This window comes from Rattus norvegicus, chromosome 16 (genome assembly GCF_021556685.1).
Source record: "Rattus norvegicus strain SHRSP/BbbUtx chromosome 16, alternate assembly SHRSP_T2T, whole genome shotgun sequence".
NCBI classification, from domain to species: domain Eukaryota; kingdom Metazoa; phylum Chordata; class Mammalia; order Rodentia; family Muridae; genus Rattus; species Rattus norvegicus.
Genome location: NC_141549.1, coordinates 42,340,403 through 42,366,847, shown reverse-complemented (window position 1 = coordinate 42,366,847; position 26,445 = coordinate 42,340,403). Strand labels below are relative to the sequence as shown.

The 26,445-nt window shown below is 35.6% G+C and overlaps 1 protein-coding gene and 1 pseudogene; one reads left to right on the top strand and one right to left on the bottom strand.

The window, feature by feature from the left end:
* Positions 1 to 26,445, bottom strand: part of Erich1 (glutamate-rich 1) — a gene marked incomplete at its 5' end in the record, with an annotated part of 52,793,804 nt that overhangs the window by 41,297,516 nt on the left and 11,469,843 nt on the right.
* LOC148000540 (rho GTPase-activating protein 20-like) lies at positions 3,554 to 20,055 on the top strand (annotated as a pseudogene).

Here is a 26,445-nt window from a genome sequence, read left to right as displayed (position 1 = left end):
GTTTAGCCTTTTGCAACAGATCCCAGAACCAAACTTTATACTATTAAAACATCTCATATGTGTATTAGTAATAATAAAAGATTCTTCCATGAATAATTTAGACAGTTACAGGTTGTCTCTGCGCATAGCTCCACATGTATTGTGGGGTCAGACTTCGAGAGATTCATTATGTGGGAGTGACATCTTAAGAAAGGTAAGGGGATCTGAAATTTGCCTTTGGGAACAAAAGTCTAATTTTTATTATTCAGTAATTGGGAATACTTTACAAAGATGATTTCTCTAACAGGAAACCCTAGGATTGCATTCTTATGGAGTGGAGTAGAATATGTATTGATCTATTTCAGGAAGATCTGGGAAGGGAGATTTTTAATGTAGTTTAAAGTAAGTTAATCATTTCTTTCTACTGTTCTTTCCTTGTTTCTTCTTAGATATTGATTTAGATATTGACGTTTTAGCCAACAATAATCTGTACATATAATGGTAATCCAAGAAGACTAGAATGAAATTTTAAAAGATCTGGATTACCTAGGTTTTGTTTGTTTTTTCCATTGTAGCCCTACTTTTGGAGTATAGAATAGTTGTGTTTCACAGTGGTGAGGCCATGATATTACTAAATATTCACATCATGTGAATTGCTGGTCATATTAAAGCATATTGCATATATATATACATATATATGTATGTGTGTATACATATATGTGTGTGTGAGTGTGTGTATGAGTGTGAGTTTGTGTGTGTACATATACGTGTAAAGTGTACTTGTACATGTGCATGTATTTGTATATGTATATGTATATACATATGTAATGATGAATAATTGGTGTATATTATTTTGTATGCTTTCCATTATTTTAGCACTAACCTATTTCAGGTAGAGTTTTATGATCCTCAGGTATACTGTAGCTGTTAATTTTATTATAAACACACATACAATATTTTTCACTAATTTATTTACTTTATATCCTGATTGCAGTCCCTTCCTCCAAGTCCCATCTTTGCAACCTGTTTTTCCCTCCATTCTTCTTTACCTTAGTAGTATAGACCTTCCATTGACACCAACCCACTCTCATACATCAATTCACAACAGGAATAAGTGAATCACCTTCCCCTGAAGCCATACAAAGCAGCCCAGATAAAAGAAAGCAATCCAGTTGTAGACTACAGAGTCAGAGCCAGTCTGCATACGAACTGGTAGGGGACCTACCTGAAGATCAAGCTGCATATCTGCTACATATATATAGGGGCCCTAGATCCTGCTGCTGGAGCATATGATGGGGGAGATCCTGCAGATTCAAAACTGAAGGATCACAATGACTAAAGGCTACAGCAAGATACCAGGATATAGAGGGAGAGGCATCTCCAGGAGGTTCCAGTATTGAGAGTATAGTAAAACACAGAGAGCTTAAACCAGACTTATTTCATTATACATTTGCAAGAAAATCTGTTTGGACAAGAGGGTATAATGTGTGACCACTTATGGCACAACACATCTCACACACTGTATTTTTAATTTTTTTTTAAATTTTAGTTTGATTTTTTTTAATTAAATTTAAATTTTTATTTAATTTTAATTTTCAAAATTTAGTGAGGGGGGATTGTTTCCAAGGGATATATGGAAGGATTGAAAAATGAAATGAGAGTTACTTGGTAGCATGATTAGAAATTTCAGAGAATTAATAAGGGACACATATTTTGAAAAGGAAAAAAATAAAGAAAATATAAATATGACAGAAAGCAAGGTACATGTTAACTAGTAGCTCCCAGGTATTAGGTCCACAGGAAAGAAGATATCATGATGTTACTCACAATGGAAGATGATAGCCCAAGGGAGAGCTTGAATAAGATTCTTGCTCAGGACTGTACTTGGCTTGAACTAGAAACGTAGCTTTTTTAGTTAATTTCTAATTACCAAGGTAGTGGAAACCTAAAATCCAAGACTATATCAAACTGCATGTTTAGTCCAAATGAAACAATAAAATGTATTTTTACTCTTAATAACTATTAAAGATTCTTCCTTTATGGACAGTTCTTTTCAAATATATTCTTTTGTATGGTCAGGTATGAAAGCAAAGAAGCAAAACTATCCTGTACAATCTGCATATAAAATAAGACTATCCTGTGCAGGACTGCTCAAAAGTAAACTTAGGTGCATGCTGAGAAGAAACATATGTGATGAATAGAGTTTGCTTAACCTAAGTCATCATCTCAGGAGAAAAGTAACTTACCAGTGTTGTTCAATTTAGGAAGTGTCATAATTTTCTACAATTGCTGTGACAAAACACTGATGAAAAGCAACTAATGGAAGACAGGTTACACTCCACAATATACCTGCAGTTACCAGTTAAATACTGAGAAATGTCAGAGCCAAAAATAAAACAGGGAGGCAAGAAGTGAGGCAGAAGCCTAGTAGGAGCACTGCCTCCTGCCTTGTATCTCATATCTTTCTTTTTTTGACCAATAACTCAAGGGTGGCACCATCCTGGAGATCTGGGCCCTACAAATTCCAAGGTTAATCAGGACAATATCCCTTAGGCTTCACTATACAATAGGTCCATCTGATGGAGGCATTTTCTCAATTAAGACTCCTTCTTCTCACCAACTTCTCTCAGTCACATTTCTATTGCCTTAATAAAACATCAGGATTTAAAAGACCAACCAAAGAGTGCACATGGGGGAACCATGGCTCCAGCTGGATATGTAGCAGAGGATTGTCTTATTTGGCATCACTAGGAGGGGAGCGGCTTAGTCCTGAGGGGCTTGATGGCCTAGGGTAGGTAAATGCTAGGTTGTTGAGGCAGGAGTGTGTGGTCAAGTGAGAGAAAACTGCAATAGAGGCAGGGGAGGAGATATAGGATTTGTGGAAGGGATCTGGGCAGGGGGATAATGTTTGAAATGTAAATGAACAATAAAAAATAAAACAACATGACCAGAGAAACTTATTGAAGTAGGTGGTTATTTGGGACCTACAAATGCTGAGCAAGTATAGCACTTCGGTGTCATGACAGAGGAGCACGACTGCAGAAAAGAAGAAAAAACAAACAGGAAGCTGAGACCTGATGGTTCTTATCTTGGGAAGCAAAAATGTAGCAGAGAAAGTACATTGAAAATGGGCACCTACCTTTTGTAACTACAAATTCTAAGCAGTGGCACTCTTCACCAGGCAGACCAAGGCACCAGAAAATTGTCAACGAGAGGGTATTGCGATGCCTGGAACTAGAGAGGCATCCCATTCAAAACATCACAATAAACAGCTACCCCCACCCACACACAAAAAATTAACACACAACAGTCATTAATTTGGTACACTCACAGTTTTTTGCAGCATATCAGTTCTGAAATGTTGCTTTGGTTAAGTAGTTCTGTTCTTTGCAATATGCATGAAATTTTAACAAGTTATGTAAAGATGCAAAAGACTTAGAGACTTCATTTCATGGGTTCTTATCTGTAATTTTCCTCCTGGTATTTCTTTTATTTTTAAATTTATTTTGTAAACTATGTGAAATGACAATCTTGTTTTTGCCTTGTGGTGTTACAGAAGTCTCTTATACAAATCATGATTGACAACTATGATCAAATATTTGGAAATGATATATTTAGTAAACACATTGACAAAAGGTCTGAAAACTTAAAGACATACAAAGAATCAATAAATTATTCTGGAAAATCTCCTATTATGACAAAAGCCATAGCTGGACACAACTGGAAAACCAGTGATATTGATGAAAAATTTAATATTTCATATGCTGCACTGCAGGAAGAAGGTCCTACAGGTAAGACAAGATTTATCTATTCATCAAATGAATGGAATCATTTGATCAAATCATTTCATGATGTCATAAATTTGTGTATATCAGAGAAGCTTTGGGACACAAAATGATTATTAGAGTATGGGAAAAGTGTTTAAACATCATATATATATGTATATATTTATATACACACACATATATATATATATATACTCATATACTGAAATACATCTGGATACATTCAGGTATGTATGACACATTCTTTATTTAGAGAATCCACCAATATTGTCTGCTATATTTTCCCCCCTTTCTTCCCATGGTTCTTAAGTTAGAGAATTCCTTGCCTATGAAATTATTATTTTTGATAAGATCATTTAGAAACAATGATTTGATTTAAAAATTGATTAAACATTCTGCAAGATTAAGCCCTGCACCACTGTCAACATGCTTTGGTTTCGTAGCACGAAAATATTAATGTTTGTTTAATTTCCTATGAGAAACAATATTTGTCAAAATCTTATCATTGGTAAAAATATTTGCACAGGATCCATTACAAAACCTATGAGAGGTATGATAAAGAGGTTAAACTCACCTGATTATCAGGTGGTAGCACACAAATTCAAATACATTTTAACTGAACGAATTCTTTCTATAGAGTTAAGAAAATATACCCAAATATTACCCTTATTTTAAGTGATGTGAATCTATCATCTGAGAATATTTGTCTGATATTGACATTTTATGTTTCATTTAGCAGGACAAAACAGAGCAGCTACCACATATAAGTGATAGTGGATGAATTAAGAAGGTCTAAGGTCATTGTATTTTAATGTTCCCTTCTACCTCCCATTTAGTCATATTAGAAGAATCATTCCAAGATCCTATGTTAGTTTTATATTTCACCGTATTAGTTACAAATAATTTTCACTCATTGTACTTATTTTATGCTGCATATTTCATATTGTTTGTTATTATAACAAATGTTACTAAATTGGGTTATTGCTTACACTCCAGTGTGCCTTGTTCATGGTCCTACACAGTCTTTGGAAAAATTTTCAGTCTCTGCCTCTACAGCCCAGTTATAGTACTAGTTTTCCCACCTCAGTTACCAATGTGTGGCCAGAAGCTAATGACACTGAATAATCCCTCAGAATTCTGCATAGAGGGGGTTGGGGATTTGGCTCAGTGGTAGAGCACTTGCCTAGCAAGCGCAAGGCCCTGGGTAGGGTCCCCAGCTCCAAAAAAAAAAAAAAAAAAAAAAAGAATTCTGCATAGAATCACGTGCCATAGGAAGTTATAAATAAAATTCCATTAACAATCAAAATTAATCATCACACATGATGAACTTAGAGGTGGATCATGGTTTAAAAATATAAAAAATTACCTGAAAAGATAATCCAGTGTCTAAAGCAATTGAGATTTAGACTTTGTAACATGAATTCGGGTCATCAAAACATACATGAAAAAGCAAACAAAACTAGGCATTGTAGCACAATCATCTCTAAACGAGAAGTTTCTACCTGAATAATGATGGCAGTCAGAGACAGTAACAGAAGCTTATTGGACAGATATTTCTGACATATTGTTCAGTAATGATCAAAAGAGACCCCCCCCCGAAAAAAAAGAGACAGAGAGAAAGACCAATACTGGAGGCTCCTCATGTGTTAATAAGCTCAAAGCTCTAATTAAGATCTAAATATATATCACCAGTAATGTGATCTGCACGTGCTTTACACACACACACACACACGCATGCATTACGTACACTGAGAAATGCACAGAAGCATACAGCATATTTGTTGTATCTCTCTTCATCACCTGAGGCCTCAACATTAAATATTCTTTATTCATGGTTTGTCTATCTCAAAAGTGTCTGTAATACAAATTTGAGAAATGGAAATCTTAGAGAAAACCTCCAGTAAAGAAATTGATAATTTCCATATTTACTGTTCTTGGTCTTTCCTGAACTCCCATTACTATAAGTTTACAATGTTTTCATTTATTACTAGTATTTTAAATTTTTATCAAAAATTGAATTATAGCACTGTAGCCTGACTTTTCTCCCTTAAGTCCATCACAGTCACTGCATTTTCATACTCATTTAAATATTGTTTTGTACATGTTTATACATATATATGTTTATATCTTTACAAATATGAATATTACTTGAGATCATTTTGTTCTGTTTGTGAATATGGTTTCCATGATATACAGTGTGTATTAGACAATCCATATGCAGGTCATTTCTAGAAAAATTAATATTCTGTCAGTCATAATTAGCTGCCTATAACTTTTGACAAGTGAAAGTTTGACCATTGCCTTACCTTAACACTGCATTGACGTTGCTATTATTGTGATTTTGCACCTATTTTTATGGGAGGCAATTTCAAAACAGACTTTCAAGTATGCTGGGTCTTACAGTATTTGTAAGCCCTTTTCTGCAATGGTCCCTGAGCTATAGAGCATTTAGCTCTTATGTACATGTATTCACTGGTGCTGGATTTTTCATAATGCAATTATCTCTTCATTGTGTCCAAGTTTTTGTTTTCTGTAATGGTTTCCATTTTCTATACGAAGAGGCTTCTTTGATGTAGGATGATGGCCCCACTTGTTGGTACATATAAGACTAATATTTAAATGCTGTAAGGAACGTTGCTAATTTATTAAATTAATGTCATCAATTTTAAAGTTTATGACCAAACTAGCTACATAAATCAGACTAGATTTCTAGCTCCAGCCATGATTTCAATCCTGGTGAGAGAAATTCTACCAATTGTTAAAGTATTTCCTGTGGCTTTCCCCCAAAATATGGATTTGTCAGGTAGCACTTGGATTTCTCTCAAGGTTGGTGGCTTGAGTGCCAGTTGCCAAATAATCTTACAAGGAATCTCAGCAATCTACCTGGATATGTCTTAGAAGCCTCTAGGTTTAAGTCAAAGTTCTAAGGTAGATAAAACAGTAGGCAAGTTGACACATTAGGGAAGCAATTGATAGTTGTACCCATCTGTAATACCTATAAAGTACGATGATAACCAGTATGGCAAGATAGCAGAATAGGTTCAATAAGTGACAGTAACAGCTCAATTCAAAACAACTGTTCTTTGATTAGACTTAAATGTATTTTCTTTACCATAGAATTGAACATGGTTCTGGGTCTTTCATTTGGTTTCTCAGAAAAAAAAAGTTATTCCTAAGTATGCTTTTAAAGTTCAACATTTGCTATCTTGTTATTTCTCTTTAGGATCATCCGTGTGGGTCCTTTGACTTGTCCAAGTCACACATTTTCACTCCTCTCTGACAAGATAAATTCATTTTCCTAAAGTAATATGATATAAATGTTATATAAATATACAATTCCTTCTTTTTGATTACTTTAGTTTTCTTCTTTCCACATCTACAATTAGCCTTAATTGACAAAACATCAAAAGTTGAAATTTCTAGCAATAAGAATGCTTACCATATTGAGTTAATTGAAGAATATTTAACAGTGAGTGCCTTATGTCTGCAAGGATGATAATGATTCTATCACCTAGAATTTCCTTATAGTGTGTGCTGCCCCTCATCAAGTTATTTATGAAATATTATGGTACCAATGGCTTCCTTTGCTGATCTTTGGTCATACTCAATTTACTCTTGTTTCATACACAGCATATGTAAACAATTAAGATAATATTAAAACTGCATGTGACCAAGGGGACATATATTAGAAATGAAGAATTCAAAGTATGTCTTTCTGAAAATCATATGATAGTAAACATAATTGAGCCTAAATATAACATAAGAATAATCAGATATCTTGTAAATTCTTTCAAAAGTAGCAACATACAAAATTAACACACAAAGTGAGTACTCCTTCTTTGTAAAAATCACTGAATTACTGAAAAGTAAATCAATGAAAACATGTCATTAACAGTAACTTTTAAAAGTATTAAGTTTCTTGGGAAAATTCTAACCGAGAAATAAAAGGCTTTTATGATTAAAAAAAAAAAACCAAAAACAAAAGAAAAAAATGAAAAAAAATTCAACCGAAAACAAAACAAAATGTCTTATAAATTGAACAGATATCAGATAATGGAAAGATTCCTACATGTTCATGAATCAGTGAGATTTAAACAGTAAAAATTCTAGACCATCCTGTAGTAACATTTTAATTCTATCCTTTGAAAGCTTGATAAAATTTATAACACTCTTGATGTTATTAGGAGAAACAATATTGTAGAAGTGATTTTTTTTAAACTTCTTGCCTCCCAGTCTTCTGCCATGTTCCCTTGACCTCACCTGTAAAGCCTCACCAACATCACTTCCTAAACATTAACTGAACAAGGCAACACCAATGAACATGGAAAACTAAATGGGCCCTGAAACCTAGACAAAGAAAGATAGGCAATTGCATCGTAAACACGAGTGTGCGATTTTATCTAAAACAAGTGTATTTTTTGGATGCAGGAGATAGATGAAACCTGCTTTCTGACCCAAACTGATAGTCTGTATATTATTGGTGTGAGACAGTTAATACTTAGAGTTATTAATGAGCAGTATTTATTGGTCTTTGTTATTTTTTTGTTGACACATACTTTTCCCCCTCTTTTTTGAATGACTACAGGGTTATTTATCATTTCTGTCCTCTTGTGTATATGTATGTTATCTTCAGCCTGCTGTTTGCCTTTTGTAGACCAAGATTGATGATGAGAAATGGCTTAGTGGTGTTTAAACTATGTAATGTTTCTCCTCTCTTGTTGATATGAATGATGCTTTTGCTCAGTAATAAAGTCTAGGCTAGTATCTGTATTCTTTGAAAGCATGGAGAACGTCGATGCAGGCCCACTATATTTTAGAATATCCATTGAAAATTCAGGTATTAGTCTAATGTAGTTAATGTTGTGTGACTTTGTCTTTTTCATTCATAGCTTTTTGTATTTTTATTTCTATGTTCACTTAGCTTTTGACTATTATGTGTCTACTTAATGTTTTCTATGCTTCTAGTACTTTAACACATATCTCTTTTTGATTTGGTGTGATAAATGCAAAGGATATACAAGGTTAAAGAGAGTTCAGTTTCAAAAATGATTTCCCTTCTTTCTTATATGCAGAGAAACAGAAAGGCTCTCTCTCTCTCTCTCTCTCTCTCTCTATATATATATATATATATATATATATATATATATATATATATATATGCCAAGCTACGAGTATATTCTGATCCAACACCACCAAGAAAGAAATGCTTATTTGGCAAAAATCTTACAAGCATTTATGTCGACAGAAAGCTGCCTGGTCCAATACATGTGAGTATCATTTTGGCTTTCTGTAGCACCTTTGTTCTCAGTAAGCTATTTAATCAAACTGAGGAATGTTTAGATAACCGATCTATGAGAGTAAGATCATTTTAAAACAGAAATAAGTTCTACCGTATTTTGAATAATGTAATTGAAAGAAAAAGAGAAGAAATACCATTCCCATGTTTTGCACTGACTGTATCAAAGATTCAAACCCACCAGGATATTGGAGAAAATAATTCTATGGAAGTGCCCCACTAATTACCCAACTGTAAAGTCTTGCAGTTTCTTTATGACTCCACATTTCTCTGGAATCTCCCTTAATATCATTGCCCCTAAAATTACTCAATACTTAAAAATATCTGTAGGCTTTTCTTTTAAATTATCAATGAATTAGATGAGCACACTGTTTTTTATATGTATTAACATCATTTATCCTAGTGGACTATACTTAAATGCCATCTAATATGGCTTAATCTATTTTAAATGAGTTATTAAACTTCTTTGTAAACATATCTTTAGTATCCAACATCTCTTTTAGCACTATAGCTGTGATAGGAATTTATGCTGTTTGTGAACAAATTTATCCTGTCAGACACATGAGCATTACTGCTAATTTCTTAGGTATTTTAGAGCAGAATTTTCTGGTAACCTTGTTTGTATTTGTGTAATCAATTTAAAGTGGTGTAAACCTATGCATGGTAGTCATGTTTACAGAGTAAATTATGGAAGAATGATAGAAATATGCTTGGGTTTTTGTGAAAGCATCTGTAGACATAGTTGAAAATAAGAAGTCAAAGAATAAGGATATAAAAGTCTCAGAAATATGGTGAAAAAATATTTCTTCAAAACACAAAAGTTAGGATTCATAATACAGGCCAGGACAAACAGTAAGTAAAATAGTGAGTTTATCTCTGGAAGGGAAATGTCCCAATATTTACTTAAGATGCCAGGCTTGAGAAAGATATTGATAGAGGACCATTCACCAAAATGCTTTGGGGAACAGAAGTCCAACAAAACCATGATGTTACAAATTGGGGGAAAAATTGATTAGGGAAGAAAATGTATTTGGAAGCTAAAACAGAAAAAAGTTCAATAACTACTTTATTCTTCTCAGTTATTGCTGTGCAGCCAAAACTATCCTTGCTCAGGTTCAGAATAAAAGACATATTTGTGCTTCAGGTGTGGATCTCTAATACTACATCCTTATCCCCCACAGGACATGTTATCCATAATTGCAGGGAAAGGATGAGAATCAGATCACATATTCGAAATTCTACCTGAAAATTCACACTGGTGCCTCAGAGAGAGGATTGACAGTGAACAACTCATTGAATGTATTAAAGAATGCGTGCTTGCAATAGTATCTGACTTGAAGGTAAGGAAGGTTTTCATGTCACCAACATTAATCATCCCTCTAGAGATGCACATGTGCTTTCTGTCCTTAAGATTACATGATGATGACTGTTTCCTAGAACTATGGACACATGACCTCTTGATAAGAGGCATGGCAGGTAAAAGTCTGACAAACCCAAAGATTCATCATAAAGACACAGGTGAAGAGCTTCTGTTGGAAGTTAACATCCTCATATATGAGATGGACTTTAGTTGGGCATTACAAATATTCCCACTGATTTCACCTCTGAACATACCCTGTGAATTAATAGCTGAACAAGTTATAATGGTGGTAAAATGTGCTTTATCAAATGAATGTATAAATAATACTTACCAAAAAATATCCTTCACAAATAACAGTTCAAATTGACAAGTCCAACACTCACCTACAATAGGCTACCGATGTTGAATATTACCCTCTGTCTTGTATATACAAGAAATCATTTTCCTTCTCAATCAAAAAATAATCCAGCACTCTCACTTTCACCAGATATTGCCATTCTAATTCCATGTCAAATATTCAAGTATTAGCCTAACCTACTTTTAACTTGTCTAACACACTAACACTCCTAACTTGCCAGGGAGCTGCAGTGACTCTAGAGCAAATATCATTGTTTTATTTTTACTTGGGCCATGATCTGATTTCACCTTTCAGAAGTCTGTGGAGCTATGGCCCAGACATAAATAGTAAAAATAATGCTCTGGGGTTAACTATGCTTACTAACATTAGGCAAAGGTACTGAATGATCCTTCCTTGGCCTTTGAGCTTGCCAAGTGTGTCTGATTCTCACTGCCAGAAACTTAAGACCTTACTGAAGTTAGCCATGTGTATTCAAAGCAATGTACATGTACAAGGGCACCTATGATTCTTCCATTTTTATGGCTTGCTATCCTTAGTACTACATCAAAGTTCATTGTTGTATTTCATGCAAAAGACAGTTTCTGTTCTTCAAACAATCTGATGCTTACAACTAAATTTAAATAGTTGAATATTTACAAATTTTAAGAAAAAGACATGAAACTGTGAGATCTTCTCACATGGAAAATAAGTAAGCTTCACCACTATTCCTGCTGGGTCTGTAAGCAAGGTGTACATGTGTACAAGAGGTTTATGCTGTGAGCCTAAAGTACAGATTCAACAATTATGCAGTCAGGATGAGTTAATTTTGGGTGTTGTCATTTTTTGATAGTTGCCTATTCCAAGAAGAGGACTTTGGTTTTAGTTTGATTGTTTTGGTGGATTTTTAAACCACCACCACCACCACCACCACCACCACCATCATCATCATCATCATCATCATCATCATCATCATCATCATCATCATCATCATTTTACATTTTTTTTGTTTGTTCATTTTATGTCTTGTATGCTGCCCCCTACCTATTCTGCCCTCACAGTCTCTCTCCTTCCCTGAGCTGAATTGGGACCCTTGGGTTGTCTTCCTACCCAGGCACATCAACTCTCTTCAGGTTTAGCACGTCTTCTCCCCCTAAGGCCAGGTGGGGACAGGTTTTCACAGTCAACAGCTTACAGATAGCCCCTGTTCCACATGTTGGGGGACCCACAAGGATACTAAGCTTTACATTTGCTAGAAATTGTGCTGTAGGTCATGCTGCAGCTTCTGCAGGATTTTTAGATGTTAATTCAGCCTTTGATAGCTCCCTGTGGTGCTGCTTAGTTGATTCTGTAGCTCTTGCTGTGGAGTTCCTATCTCCTCCAGGTCATGGAATCTCTCCCCCATTTCTTCCATACAAGTCCTTGATTGATCCATAAGATCCAATGATTGGCTGTGGCTCTACATAGCCTATTTCAGTCAGCTGCTGGGTGGAGCCTCTCAGAGGGCAGTTATGATAGGTTCCTGTCTGGATATTCCACATAGCATCTGGTGTTTTTCAAGGCAGAGAGAGCTTTGGGCTGGGAAGTGGAGTGCAGATCTATGATTGCAAGTCATAGTGTGGACTAGAAGTCAGGAGAGGCAATTTGAACAGACCATAGGTTTATTTCATTGCTATAGCAACTAGGACACTGCTTCATTGATTCTAGTCCTAGGGAAGAAAACACAAGATCCTGCATATAGGTTCCACATTTGATCCAAGATTCTGGGGAGATAGAAGTTTGGGAGTCTTTTATGTAATATGCTTTCAACCAATGATTCTCAGCCATCCTAATACTATAACACTAATATATTTCCTTATAGTTTGGTGATTACTAACCATTACATCATTTTGCTGCTTTCTCACAATTAAAATTTTGCTATTGGTAAGAATTATGAAGAAAAATGGAGAGAATATCTGACATGGAAGATATATGATATGTGAACCCCTAATGGATTATGACTCCCAAGTTGAGAATCACTGGTCTAAACTGCTAATTTTAAGCAAAAATGCTTTTCATGTTCTTTCTAAAATGTACATTGACCATTACTTTTTTATTTTCATTTTAAAAAAGGACTTCATTGCAAACATTGAAGGAAGTTTATTTACTTCTGACTTATAAGAGAATTGGCTTAGCATCCCAGATGAAGGAACTCTGGTTGGAAAAATTAATGCCATCCAAAGGTAATGATACAGAAAGCACTTGCGGAACTGTACCAATATAGAAGCAGTGTTTTTATAAGATACATAGGCTTGTGTTTACAGTATTATAAGCTGGAGTGATGTCCCATGCCAAGAGGTTTGCTTAGCACAGACATGTATTGTCACTTTTTAAACATGTTCATTTCTCAAACTAGAGTGTTGAACCATGTCTGTAATCACACCTGGGTGTCTTCTTCTTTATAACTGTCACAGTTTAGAAGACAGCCTATGCAACACCTTGTGTGCAGGTCAGCCTAGAGTATTGGTTTAGTTCCTGTGTGAAACAAATTAAAAGAAAGAGGTGTGTATAATACCTGTGGATTATTTGCATTCTAGTATTATTACCATGTTACTGTGAATATACCACATGCTAAATATATTATATTAGAACATGAAGCTATTATGAATACTTCTTTCTCAAATATAACTACCTCAAACATTCTAGGTCAGGTATAGCTTTGACTTCTTTGAATCTTTTTTCTGTGCAATACTCCAGAGAATGATTTTGTGTGTAACAGAGCATTGAGCTCCATTTGCTACCCAGGTGCCATGCATCTCTGTCTTGCTGTAGCGAAGCTTTTATAATCGCATTGTGTAGGGTCACTAGAGTGCTTTCTGCTCCTTATGTTCTAGAGTGTCACAAGAATATTACATGGATTTATACTATATTAGATATTAAATGTGTCTCCACTCCATGGTGCTTGGGAAGATGGATTGATGTTTAATAACACTAGATGTTTTCATACACAGAACACACATAGTCTGCAACAATCTCATTCATTCTAATACCAATATCCCAACAGCTTCCTCTGGCTTCTGTAGGTACCAGTCAAATATCTATTACATAGAAAATCATTCATACTTTTAAAATGTTCCCATGATTTTATACAGTAAAATGATTCGCAGAAAATATTTTTGTAGCACTCTAGCTGTATATTATACTTCTTTTGAATTCTGGTTATACTATGAGTTGGTCTACAAAACATTTGCCCTGTTTTCTTCATAGTTAGTTTTGTAACTAACATTAGTTTTCAGATGGTCTAAAATAAAATTATCCCCTTTCTTTGTTTAGACTTCTACTGAAGATTCCTCAGGCAAACTTTATCCTTCTAAAGCATCTCATTTGGTAATAGTAATAATAAGAGACTCATCCACAAATAATTTAGACACTAACAGGTTATCTATCCGGATAGCTCCTTATGTTTTGTGGAATCAGACTACAAAGGACGCATGGTTTGGGAGTGATGTATCAAGAAAGGTAAGGGGATCTGACTTTTGCCTCTGGGAACAAAATTCTCATTGTAATGCAGAAAGTAGGAAAACTTTGGAAAGATCATTTCTGTAAAAGGAAACCCTAGGACTCCATCCTTCTGGAGTGGAGTGGAATATATATCGATCTGTTTCAGGAAGATTTGGGAGGAAAGATGGTTAATGTAGTTTAAAATAAGTGATCATTTCAGTCTTTCTTCATAGATATTGATTTTGGCCAACAGTATGCTTCACATATAATGGTAGTCAAAGAAGACTAGAGTGAAGTTTAAAAAAATCCTGATTATCCAGGTTTTGCTTGTTTTTTTTTAATTCCAGCCCTATTTTTGGAGTATATAATACTTGTGTTTTACAGTAATTAGACTATTATATTATTAAATATTCATATCAAGTGAATTAATGGTCATATAAAAGTACATTTCATATATATATTTCATATGTGTGTGTGCGTATTTGTGTGTGTGTGTGTGTATGTACGTGACAAAGTGGTGTATATTATTTTGTATACTTTCAGTTACTTTACCACTAATGTATTCAGGTGCAGTTTTAAGTTCCTCAGGTCTCAAGGACCTCCACATCAAACCAGATACACTCAAACTAATAGAAGAAAAAGTGAGGAAGCATCTCGAACACATGGGCACTGGAGAGAATTTCCTGAACAAAACACCAATGGCTTATGTTCTAAGACCCAGAATCGACAAATGGGATCTCATAAAACTGCAAAGCTTCTGTAATGCAAAGGACACTGTGGTTAGGACAAAACGGCAACCAACAGATTGGGAAAAGATCTTTACCAATCCTACAACAGATAGAGGCCTTATATCCAAAATATACAAAGAACTCAAGAAGTTAGACCGCAGGGAGACAAATAACCCTATTAAAAAATGGGGTTCAGAGCTAAACAAAGAATTCACAGCTGAGGAATGCCGAATGGCTGAGAAACACCTAAAGAAATGTTCAACATCTTTAGTCATAAGGGAAATGCAAATCAAAACAACCCTGAGATTTCACCTCACACTAGTGAGAATGGCTAAGATCAAAAACTCAGGTGACAGCAGATGCTGGCGAGGATGCAGAGAAAGAGGAACACTCCTCCATTGTTGGTGGGATTGCAAACTGGTACAACCATTCTGGAAATCAGTCTGGAGGCTTCTCAGAAAATTGGACATTGAACTGCCTGAGGATCCAGCTATACCTCTCTTGGGCATATACCCAAAAGATGCCCCAACATATAAAAAAGACACGTGCTCCACTATGTTCATCGCAGCCTTATTTATAATAGCCAGAAGCTGGAAAGAACCCAGATGCCCTTCAACAGAGGAATGGATACAGAAAATGTGGTACATCTACACAATGGAATATTACTCATCTATCAAAAGCAATAACTTTATGAAATTCATAGGCAAATGGAGGGAACTGGGAAATATCATCCTGTGTGAGGTAACCCAATCACACAAAAACACACTTGGTATGCACTGATTGATAAGTGGCTATTAGCCCAAATGCTTGAATTACCCTTGATGCACAGAACACGTGAAACTCAAGACGGATGATCAAAATGTGAAATCTTCACTCCTTCTTTAAAAGGGGAACAAGAATACCCTTGAGAGGGAATATGGAGGCAAAGTTTAGAATAGAGGCAGAAAGAACACCCATTCAGAGCCTGCCCCACATGTGGCCCATACATATACAGCCACCCAATTAGACAAGGTGGATGGAGCAAAGAAGTGCAGGCTGACAGGAACCTGAGAGACACAGCCAGAATACAGCAAATACATAGGCGAATGCCAGCAGCAAACCACTGAACTGAGAAGGGGACTCCCAATGAAGGAATCAGAGAAAGGACTGGAAGAGCTTGAAGGGGCTCGAGACCCCATATGAACAACAATGCCAACCAACCAGAGCTTCAAGGGATTAAGCCAGTACCCAAAGACTATACATGGATTGACCCTGGGCTCCAACCTCATAGGTAGCAATGAATATCCTAGTAAGAGCAGCAGTGGAAGGGGAAGCCCTTGGTCCTGCTAAGACTGAACCCCCAGTGAATGTGACTGTTTGGGGGAGGACCGTAATGGAGGGAGGATGGGGGAGGGGAACACCTATGTAGAAGGGGAGGGGGAGGGGACAGGGGGATTTTGGCCTGGAAACCAGGAAAGGGAATAACTATCGATTAAGCTGCACATCTGCTACATATATGTAGGGAGCCTAGATCCTGCTGCTGGAGCATATGAAGGGGGAGGTGCTGCAGATTCAAAGGTGAAGGATCACAATGATTTAAAGGCTACAGCAAGATACCAGGATATAGAAGGAGAGGCATGTATGGGAGGCTCCGGTATTGATGGTGTAGCAAAATCCAGAGGGCTTGAAGCAGGCCAGTGACTTATTTCAATATACATTTGCAAGTAAACCTGTTTGGACAAAAGGGTATAATTTGTGACATAGTATAGTGACATAGTGAGCACACCACATCTCACAGACTGCATTTTTTAAAAGGATTTTAATTTTTTGTTTGATTTTTAATTTAACTTTAAAACTTTATTTAATTTTAATTTTTGAAGTTTTGCGAGGGAGATTGTTATCAAGAGATAATTGGAAGGATTGAAAAATAAAATGAGAGTTACTTGTGAGCATGATGATAAATTTAAAGAGATTCAAAAACAGACATAAATTTTGAAAAGGATAAAAAGCAACAAAAAAGTAAAAAATGAAAGAAAGCAGGGGACATTTTAACTAGTAGTTTCCAGAGATTAAGTCCACAGGAAGGATGAATTAGTGATGTCACACACATGAATAGTATTCTCACCCAGGACTCAACTTGGCTTGGACTAGAAACCTACCTTTTATAGGTAATTTCTTATTACCAAGCTCCTGGAAACCTAAAATCCAAGCCTGTATCAAAGCGCATGTCCAAATGAAGCAACAAAATTCATTTTTCACTCTTAATAACTATTAATGATTCTGTTATGGGCAGTTCTTTTCAAATATATTCTTTTGTATGGTCAATCATGAAAACAAACAAGCAAAACTATTCTGTGCAATCTACATATAAAATATGACTATCTTGTGCAGGACTGCTCAAACATAAACTTAGCTGCATGCTGGTAAGAAATATGTGATGAGTAGAGTTGACTTAACCTAAGCCATCATCTCAGAAGAAAAGTAACTTATCAATCAGTGTTGCTCACTTTAGGAAGTGTTATAATTTCCTATGATTGCTCTGACAAAACACTGATAAAAGCAACTTATGGAAGACAGGTTACACTCCATGATATACTTGGAGTTACTAGTTAACTCCTGAGAAATATCAGGGCCTAAACTGAAGCAGGGCAGGAACCTGGATTCAAGAACTGAAGTACAAGCTAAGTAGGAGTTCTGCCTCTTGCCTTGTACCTCATACCTTTCATTTTCTGACTAATAGCTCAAGGGTGGCACCATCCTGGAGATCTGGGCCCTACAAATTCCAAGATTAATCAGGACAATATCCCTTAGACTTCTCTATACATTAGGTCAATCTGATGGAGGCATTTTCTCCATTAAACTCCCTTTTCTCACCAACTTCTTTTCTCAGACACATTTGTTTTGCCTTAATAAAACACCAGGATCTAAAACACTAAACAAAGATTGCACATGGGAGAACCCATGGCTCCAGCTGAATATGTAGCAGAGGATGGCCTTATTTGGCATCACTAGGGGGGAAGCTGCTTAGTCCTAAGGAAGCTTGATGACCCAGGGTTAGGGAATGCTAGGGTGTTGAGGCCAGAGTGTATAGGTGAGGGAGGGAGCACTGTAATAGAGGCAGGGGGAGGAAACAGGGTTTGTGGAGGTGAACTGTGAAGGGGGATAATGTTTGAAATATAAATAAATAAAATAGTCAATAAAAAAATAAAACAATATTACCAGGGAAACTTGTTCAAGTAAGTGGTTCTTTGGGACTTAGAAATGCTGAGAGAGTATAGCACTTCAATGTCATGACAGAGGAACATGTCTGCAGAAAGGAAAAAAAAACAAACAGTAAGCTGAAACCTGATGTCTCTTGTCTTGGGAAGCAAAAATGTAGCAGAGAAAGTACATTGAAAATGGGCACCTGCATTTTGTAATTCCAAATTATAGGCAATGGCATACTTCTATCAGGAGGGCCAAGGGACTTAAGCCACCAGGAAGTTGTCACAAAGAGGGTATTGCCATGCCTGGAACTAGAATGGCATCCCATTCAAAACATCCCAACAGAAACCCCCAATCCTTCTACCCCCTAAAAATGTCAACGAACGACAGTCATTCATTAGATTAACTCACAGTGTTTGGCAGCACATCAGGTTTGAAATGTTGCTTTGGTTTAGTAGTTCTTCTATTCTTTGCAGTATGCCTTAAATTTTGACAAGTTTTGGTAAAATGCAGAGAACTTAGAGTCTCCATTTCAGAAACTTCATATCATGCATTCCTATCTATGGCAACTGTTATTTTCCTCATAGTTTTGGATATCATTTTTAAATTTCAATTTGTAAACCATGTGAAATGACAATCTTGTTTTGCCTTGTGTTGTTACAGATGTTCATTATACAAATCATGATCGACAACTATCATCAAATATTTGGAAATGATAATATATTTTATAAATGTATTGACAGTAGATCTGAGGATTTAAAGACTTGTGCAGATTCAATAAACTCTTCTGGCAAATCACCTATTATGAAAGAATTCCTAGATGGCCACAATAAGAAAACATGCGATAATGGTGAAAAATTAAAAATTTCATCCATTTCTCTTCAGGAGGAAGGTCCTACAGGTGAGCCAAGATTTATTTAGTAATCAAATGAATGGAAGGATGACATCATTCACTTATTTCATAAATTTGTAAATATGAGAGTAATTTTGGGCACAAAATGATATTAGAGTATGGAAAAACTTTTTAACCAACACTTTAATTAAATTATACTTAAATTTATGCATATGTATATACAAACCTATATATATGTATATATAATTTATATGTATACACACAAACAGACACACACACACACACAAATACTTAGGTACTATATATACCACATGTAAGTATGACAGACTCTTTATTCAGCCTCTGTAAGAATCCCACAATATTGCCATTCTTCCTATGGTCTTTAAGTCATAGAGGATTCATGCATATGAAATTATTATTTTTGATAAGATCATTTAGAAACAATGTTTTAATTTATACCTCCATTAGAGATTCTGCATGTTTAAGTCCTGTACCACTGTCAACATGCTTTTTGATTTTAATGCAAAAATAATAATGTTTGTTTAATTTCCTACGAGAGACAATCTTGCCAAATGCTTAGCATTGGCATAAATATTAAATTGTACAGGATCCACTACAAAACCTACGTGAAGAAAGATAAAGAGGCTAAAACACACCTGATTAATATGGTAGTACCACTCAAATTCCTATACATTGATAACACAAGTAATTATTTGTGTAGAGTTAAGAAAATATACCGAAATATTACTCTTATCTGAAGTGAAGTGAATCTATCATCTGAGAATGTTTGTCTAACAATGACATTTTATGGTTCATTTAACAGGACAGAACAGAACAACTACCACATATAAGTGGTAGAAGATGACTGAAGACATTATGAGGTCATTCTATTTTAATGTTCCCTTCTACCTTCCACTTAATCATAGCAGAACAATTATTACAACATCCTGCTTCAGCATTCATATGCTATCATAATAAATGTTATAATAAATAAAAGTGTTATTGCTTACACTCCAATGTGCCTTGTTCATGATTCTCCATAGTCTTTGGAAAGTGACATTTTTCTGTCTCTGCCTCTACAGCCCAGTTATACTACTTGCTTTCCCACTTCAGTTTCTAAAGTGCAGCCAAAACTGACATTAAATAGTCCCTCAGAATTGTGCCCAGAATTCTGTGCCATACAAAGTTCTAAATAAAATTCCATTACCAATCAAACTTAATCATCACACGTGATGAAATTAGAGATGGATCACGGTTGTTAGATTATACAAAATGACCTGAAAAGATCAGTGCTTAAGCAACTGAGATACAGGCTTTATGACATGAATTTGGGTCATCGAAACATACTTTAGAACACAAACAAAACTGAGTATTGTTGCACAAGCATCTCTAGACCAGAAGCTTCTACCTGGATGGAGGTGGGAGTTGGAGACAGTAGTTAACAGAAGCTTATTGGCCAGATATTCCTGACATGTTGTTCAGCAATGATCAAAAGAGACCTTATGCCAAAAAAAAAAAAAAAAAAAAAAACCCAAAAAAAACAAAAAACAAAAAACAAAAAAAAAAAAAAACTGAGAAAGACCAATACTGGATGCTCTTTTCAAATGTAAATAAACATGCTTTACACACACTCTCAGAAATATACAGAAGCATACAGTATATTTGTTTTATCTCTCTGCATAACCTGAGACCTCAGCATGAAATATTCTTTATTCATTGTCTATGTGGAAATGGTCTGTAATACAATTTTGAGATATGGAAATCTTAGAGAAAACCTCCAGTAATATAATTGATAATTTCCATATTTACTCTTTCTTGGTCCCTCCTGAACTCCCAATTATAATATATTCAAAATGTTTTCATTTATTACTATTATTTTAAATTTTTAAAATTTTTTTATTAGATATATTTCTTTACTTACATTTCAAAGGTTATTCCCCGTCCTGGTTTCCTGTCAATAAGCCCCCATTTCCTCCCCTTCCCCCCACACAGGTATTCCACCTATGCATTATTAAAAATTGAATTATAGTACTATAGGCTGACTTTTCTCCCTTCAATCTCAAACTCATCAATATTTCATATATGTGTTTATTTATGTATATTTGTATCCTAAAAATATGGATACAACTTGAGTCCATTTTCTTGTGTTTGTGATTTAGTTTCCATGGTGTACAGTGTGTATTAGACAATCCATATGCAGGTCATTTCTGTAAAAATTAACCTTCTGACAGTCATCTTTAGATTCCTATAACTTTTGACACATGAATTTTTTCTAGTTTTACTAGTGCATTGATATTGCTAACATTGTGTTTTTGTACTCATTTTTATCACAGGAAATTTGAAAACAGACTTTCAAGTATGGTGGCTCTTAAAGTCTGTGTAATCCTTCTTCTACAATGTTCCCTGAGCTATAGAGATTTTCGCTATAATGTACATTTACTCACAGGTGCTGGGTTTTACACAGAGCACTTTGTGTCCAGTTTTTCTTTTCTGTAATGGTCTCCATTTTCTGTACAAAGAGGCTTCTTTCATGAGGGATGATGGCCCCACGTATTGATAGATACAATACTAATATTTAGAATCCTGTAAGAAGCATGGCTGATTTAGTAAATTAATGTAATAAATTTTAAGGTTTATGACATCACTAGTTCCATAAATCTGACTAGATTTCTTGCACCAGCCATGATTTCATTCATTTTGAGAGAAATTCTTCAAACTGTTAAAGTATTTCATGTGACTTTTTCAAATATATAGATGCTTTAGGTAGTACTTGGATTTCTGTCAAAGTTGGCGGCTTAAGTGCCTGTTCCTAAATAAAGCTTACAGGGATGTCTCAGCAATCAACTGATTGTAGATGGATATGTCTTAGAAGGCTCTATCTATACGTCAATGTTCTAAGGTAGATAAAATAGTAGGCAGGTTGACATATTGGGGAAGCAAATGATAGTTTTACTCACCTGCAACACCTATGAAATATGACAATAACCAGTATGGCCAAGATATCAGAATAGGTGCAATAAGTGACACTAACAGCTCAGTTGTAAACAACTGCCCTTTGATTGGACTTAAGTAAATTTTTTTACCATAGAATTGAACATAGTTCTGGGTCTTCATTTGATTTCTCAGAAACCTAAGGACCGTTTTAAAATTCAACATATTATGTCTTATTATTTCTCTTTAAGATTATCAGTGCAAGTCCTTTGACTTGTCCAAGTCATACATTTTCACTCCTCTCTGACAAGGTAAATTCATTTTCATAGTATAATGTAAATTAAATTAAATATAAATATTTAATTCCTTCATTTTTGACTACTTAATTTTTCTTCTTTCCACACCTACAATTAGCCTTAATTGACTATAGTCTGAAACATTAAAAGTTGAAATTTGTAGTAATAAGAGAATGCTTACCATACTGAGTTAAGTGAAGAATATTTAGCAATCAGTGCCATATATCTACAAGGATGACAATCATTATATAACCTAGAATTTCCTTGCAGTGTGTGCTGCCCACGTATCAACTATTATTGAACCAATGATTTGCTGTGCTCGTCCTTGGTCATACTCAATGGACTCTTGTTTTGTACCACATTTCTAAACAAGTAGGAAATACTACCGTGGAATGAAGCCAAGGGGAAAAGCCAGAAGATCCTGGAAAGATGTCATACAGACCTTAAGAGAACACAAATGCCAGCGCAGGTTACTATATCTTAAAAAACTCTCAATAAACATAGATGGAGAAACCAAGATATTTCATGACAAAACCAAATATACACAATATCTTTCTACAAATCCAGCCCTACAAAGGAAAATAAATGGTAAAGCCCAACATAAGAAAACAAGCTACACCCTAGAAAAATATAGGCAGGGCAAGTTTTCACGAATGGAGCTGCAGTTTCTAAGCGAATTCTCTTCATTCCAAGCGGGACTACCATGTAGCAGCCGTAGTTCTCAAGACAAAGGAAGGGAAAAATTTTTGTGAATGGAGATGCAGTTTTTAAGCAAAATCTCTTCGTTCCAAGCAGGATTCACATGTTGCAGGTGTTGAATTCAAGATATAGTCAGGGCAAGTTTTCTCGAATGGAGCTGCTATTTCTAAGCGAATTCTCTTTCTTCCAAGCTGTACACACTTGTAGCAGGCATAGTTTTCCAAATACAGGTATGGCAAGTTTTCAAGAAGGGAGCTGCAGTTTCTAAGCGAATTCTCTTCTTTCCAAGTGGAACACTCTTGTACCAGGCAGCATTTTCAAGAAGTGGGCAGGGCATGTTTTCACGAAAGGATCTGCAGTTTCTAAGCTAAATCCTTCGATCCAAGTGGAACTCACCTGTAGCAATCAACTATTCAAGATATAGGCAGGGAAATTTTTCTCGAATGGAACTGCAATTTCTAAGTGAATTCTCTATTGTCCCAGCGGGACACACTTTTACCAGGCAATGTTTTCAAGATATAGGCTGGGCAATTTATCGTGAGTGGAGCTGCAGTTTCAAAACAAATTCTCTTTGTTACAAGCCGGACTCACTTGTAGCAGGCGTATTTTTCAAGGTATAGGCAAGTCAAATATCATGAATGGATTTTTAGTGTGTAAGCGAATTATCTTCGGTCCAAGGTGTATGAAGAGGAAGCTTGTAGGAAGTTTACTTTGAAGATAAACACACAGCTACTGTTTCGAAAAGTGAATTTCTGCTACTTTGCGAATAAGCTTAGTTTTAAGTGGTTCTAGACGGTAAAAAGCATACTTTTCTATATAGACAAAACGTGCGTTTCCCAGTGTGAATCGCACATTCTTTGGCGAATTCTGTTCGTTCCAAGAAGTAAAAGGTTGTAGGAAGTTGACATTGAAGATAAACGCACAGCTAGTGTTTCCCAAACTGAATTGCTGTTACTTGGCAAATAAGCTTAGTTGTAAGTGGTTCTAGACCATAAAAAGCATACTTTTCTATATAGACAAAACGTGTGTTTCCCAATCTGAGTCACAAATTCTTTAGCGAATTCTGTTCGTTCCAAGCGGGAAAAGCTTGGAGGAAGTTGACTTTGAAGATAAACACACAGCTAGTGTTTCCCAAAGTGAATTGCTGTTACTTGGCAAATAAGCTTAGTTTTAAGTGGTTCTAGACGGTAAAAACCATAGTTTTAGATATAGACAAATCGTCCATTCCCAGTCTGAATCACACATTCCTTGGCGAATTCTGTTCATTCCAAGCGGGAAAAGCTTGTAGGAAGTTGACTTTGAAGATAAACACACAGCTAGTGTATCACAAAGTGAATTGCTGTTACTTGGTGAATAAGCTTAGTTTTAAGTGGTTCTAGACCGTAAAAAGCATAATTTACTATATAGACAAAACGTGCGTTTCCCAATCTGAGTCACACATTCTTTAGCGAATTCTGTTCGTTCCAAGCAAGAAAAGCCTGTAGGAAGTTGACTTTCAAGATAAACACACACCTATTGATTCGCAAGGTAAATTGCTGTTACTTGGCGAATAAGTTTAGTTTTAAGTGGTTATAGACGGTAAAAAACATAGTTTTAGATATAGACAAATCGCCATTCCCAGTCTGAATCGCACATTCTTTGGTGAATTCTGTTATTCCATGCGGGAAAAGCTTGTAGGAAGTTGACTTTGAAGATAAACACACAGCTAGTGTTTCCCAAAGTGAATTACTGTTACTTGGCGAATAAGTTTAGTTTTAAGTGGTTCTAGAGAGTTACAAGCAAACTTTTCTATATAGACAAAACGTGCGTTTCCCAGTCTGAATCGCACATTCTTTGGTGAATTCTGTTCATTTCAAGTGGGAAAAGCTGGTAGGAAGTTGACTTTGAAGATACTGTTTCCCAAAGTGAATTGCTGTTACTTGACCAATAAGCTTAGTTTTAAGTGGTTCTAGACAGCAAAAACCATAGTTTTCGATATAGACAAATCGTCCATTCCCAGTCTGAATCGCACATTCTTTGGCAAATTCTGTTCATTCCATGCGGGAAAAGCTTGTAGGAAGTTGACTTTGAAGATAAACACACAGCTAGTGTTTCCCAAAGTGAACTGCTGTTACTTGGCGAATAAGCTTAAAGTGATTCTAGACTGTGAAAAGCATAATTTACTTATAGACAAAACGTGCGTTTCCCAGTCTGAGTCACATATTCTCTAGCGAATTCTGTTCATTCCAAGCAGGAAAAGCCTGTAGGAAGTTGACTTTCAAGATAAACACACAGCTATTGATTCGCAAGGTGAATTGCTGTTACTTGGCGAATAAGTTTAGTTTTAAGTGGTTCTAGAAGTAAAAAACATACTTTTCTATATAGACAAAACATGTGTTTCGCAGTCTGAATCTCACATACTTTGGCGAATTCAATTCGTTCTAAGTGGGCAAAGCTTGTAGGAAGTTGACTTTGAAGATAAACACACTGCTACTGTTTCAGAAAGTGAATTGCTGTTACTTGGCGAATAAGCTTAGTTTTAAGTGTTTCTAGACGGTAAAAAGCATACTTTTCTATATAGACAAAACGTGCGTTTCCCAGTCTGAATCTCACATACTTTGGCAAATTCTGTTCGTTCTAAGCAGGCAAAGCTTGTAGGAAGTCGACTTTGAAGATAAACACACTGCTACTGTTTCGGAAAGTGAATTGCTGTTACTTGACTAATAAGCTTAGTTTTAAGTGGTTCTAAACGGTAAAAACCATTATTTAAGATATAGACAAATCCTCCATTCCCAGTCTGAATCGCACATTCTTTGGCGAATTCTGTTCATTCCATGCGGGAAAAGCTTGTAGGAAGTCGACTTTGAAGATAAACACACAGCTAGTTTTTCCCAAAGTGAATTACTGTTACTTGGCGAATAAGCTTAGTTTTAAGTGGTTCTACACCGAAAAAGCTTACTTTACTATATAGACAAAACGTGTGTTTCCCAATCTGAATCACACATACTTTGGCAAATTCTGTTCCTTCCAAGCGGGCAAAGCTTGTAGGAAGTTGACTTTGAAGATAAACACACAGCTACTGTTTCAGAAAGTGAATTGCTGTTGCTTGGCGAATAAGCTTAGTTTTAAGTGGTTCTAGATGGTAAAAAGCATACTTTACTATACGGACAAAACATGCGTTTCCCAGCCTGAATCACACATTCTTCGTCAAGTTCTGTTTATTTCAAGAGGGGGAGGGGTGTAGGAAGTTGACTTTGAAGATAAACACACAGCTAGTGTTTCCCAAAGTGAAATGCTGTTACTTGGCGAATAAGCTTAGTTTTAAGTGGTTCTAGACTGTAAAAAGTATAATTTACTATATAGACAAAACGTGCCTTTCCCAGTCTGAATCGCCCATTCTTTGGCAAATTATGTTCGTTCCAAGTGGGAAAGGCATGTAGGAAGGTGACTTTGAAGATAAACACACAGCTAGTGTTTCACAAAGTGAATTGCTGTTACTTGGTGAATAAACTTACTTTTAAGTGGTTCTAGACGGTAAAAAG